The sequence below is a fragment of the Salvelinus sp. IW2-2015 genome, unplaced genomic scaffold (genome assembly GCF_002910315.2).
Source record: "Salvelinus sp. IW2-2015 unplaced genomic scaffold, ASM291031v2 Un_scaffold6482, whole genome shotgun sequence".
Lineage (NCBI taxonomy): Eukaryota > Metazoa > Chordata > Actinopteri > Salmoniformes > Salmonidae > Salvelinus > Salvelinus sp. IW2-2015.
The window spans coordinates 9,656-12,500 of NW_019947744.1; positions in this window are offsets into that span (position 1 = coordinate 9,656).

A 2,845-nucleotide genomic window follows, 5' to 3' on the forward strand; every position below is an offset into this window, starting at 1 on the left:
AGATGTCAGAGGATGATAAGTGGTGATGTGCGCTGGAGTGGATGTAAAGTGTGAGCCTGGTGGGTATATTGCGTGAAGGTTGGGTGGATGTGTGAGTGAGGATCTCTGGTGAATGTTGTTGTGTGGGGAGCGATGACGCGTATATCAGATGTAATATCTTAATTTGAGCCAGTTTGCTACAGCAGGAAAATAATCCTGCACAACAGGAAATCTGAATTATTATGTGGATTATAATTAATGGACATTTTAATAGGGGTTTATACATTTTTCATTAGGGCAGAGTCTGAAATTTCAAAGTGGAATTACCAAACTTTAGAAGCCTTTTTTTAAACTCACTTGTTAACTCACATGTTTGCATTCTCAGCAACAAAAAGGTGATCAAATTAAGATCCTCCATCTGTCTATCCATTGTTTAGCTGGAATGGAAGTTGGTATCCTGTGTATTTGACTGTGATATGTGGTTGTTCTCACCTAGCTATGCTTACGATTGGAATGCACTTCACTTACTCTGGCATAAGAGCATTGCTAAATTACTCCAATTTAAAATTGTAAATGTTTTTACATACAGATCTCATTCTATACTGTATAGATGTATTCTTTTTGTTATTCTTTAAAATATTGATATTTTGTGCAGTTCTTTAATTAGAAAAATGTGGTTTTTTGTGAACATTTGAGATTGTGTCAAACCTTAGCCGAGTACTACGTATTTTTCTGAGGATCTCAATCTGACAGTATTGTGTGGGGTTTCCCCCCCCCCCATAAATAATCCCTGCAGCAACAGGTTTGGAACGTTTAGTCATAATGTTGCTTTGATGCGGAGGTTAGGTATTAGCTGGACAACACCTAGGCTACATGAAAAGGGCAACACTGGTTAATATAGCTGTGTGTTAGTGAGGGTTTCCAGAGGAAGTTTATGTAAACTCATCGAGCAAGCTCATTGTGGAGAATTTTCAGATGGAATCTTATGTAACATACAAGCCAATTGTTGGAGGATTTTCATAGGAATTTTAATGTAAATCACGCAAAGCTCATTGGTGGAGGTTTTTAATGAATTTTTATGTAAATCAACCAAGCTCATTGGTGGGGTTTTCATAGGAATTTATGTAAATTTCACCAAGCTCATTGGTTCGGAGGTTTTTCAATAGAATTTATATGTAAAGTCAGCCAAAGCTCATTGGTGGAGGTTTTTCATAGGAATTATGTACATCACCAAGCTCATTGGTGGAGGTTTTCCTATAGGAATTTTATGTAAATCACCAAGAAGGCTTCAATTAGTGGGAGGTTTTCAGTGGAATGTATGTAAATCATGAAGTTATTCTGCATTTGTCTGTGCGCAGGATAAAATTCTCAGAAACAAAAAAAAGTGATCAAATTAAGATCTACATCGTGGTGGTTTGTACGATGTAGATGCTATATGGAACGGTAACGGTGCGCTCCCCCCCCCACACACGCCCGAGCCCGCCCAAAGCCACTGCACACACACCCACGACACAATCACACACAACGACACACAACAGCCCACACACACACACACACACACACACACAACCACACACACACACACCCACACACACACACACACACACACACACACACGACAGCACAGAAACCACACCCAACTAGATGTCTCCTGGATAGAGATATAACCCTGAGCCGGGGTGAACGTATGGTGTGATGACTCTGGTGCTGTAGGAATCCCAGTCCTGCTCATTAAAACACCAATCAGACCGTTTTCTAAATCTGGCAACCAGTTACAATAGAACTACATCACTACAGAAAAATAGATCTGTCTTTGTCTAAAGCTTCCACATGTGTTGTAGACTCCAGATCAGCAGCGGGAGACGACTACGGGAAGAACATGACAAAAAGGGGCGCTTTCTCAGCTCCCCCCCTAATTCAGGAAATACAAGCAGTTTTCTGAGAAGAGCCGTTTAAGAGCCTCCTTTTCCCAGTTAACCGAGAACAAAGGGCAGAACGTGTCAAATACGACCACAGGCAGCTGGGGAGAGTATGGAGATTTCTAACGGACGATTGTGATCATCACGCAGAAAGCACAGTAAATGGTTCTTCTTCACTAACCAATGAAGGGAAATGTGTTTTTTTTGCTCATAGTGCCGGGTATCTTTTCATAATTTTGCTTAAAAACTGGTCAGTGTGATGACAGTCTGTTAATTAGGATTTACTTAGATGTGCTTTCCTCGTTGGGGTCTATTTCAGTGGGAATGGTGCTTTGGCTATTTGAGTATCTTATATTACGGTTAGCATTGTGCAAGTGGCTTACACATGACGATATTGTTCACGCCAGCTTTTTATACAGGACCCCTGTTGGGCCTGATGCTGCGCTGAGAACAATGTCTCCCTTCTATTAACAATGAAAGGTCATTGGCTCAGCGGTGGCTTGTTACAGATCAGTTCTCTTTCACATTTCTTACTTTTTTATTTGCTTTGGAAACTTGCGCGGTCGTTGTCAGGACATTTGAAAGGAGACTTGTCAGGAGATTCTGGTGTCTTGTCAGGACATTGGAGGGTTCTTGTCAGGACATTGAGGTGTCTTGTCAGGACATTCTGGTGACTTGTCAGGACATTGAAGGTGACTTTGTCAGGATATTGAGGTGACTTGTCAGGATATTGAGGTGACTTGTCAGGACATTCTGGTGACTTGTCAGGCACATTGAGGTGTCTTGTCAGGGCATTCTGGTGACATTTCAGGACATTCTGGTGACTTGTCAGGAACATTGAGGTGACTTGTCAGGGACATCTGAGGTGACTTGTCAGGACATTCTGGTGACTTGTCAGGACAATTGAGGTGTTTGTCAGGACATTGAGGTGACTTGTCAGGACATTC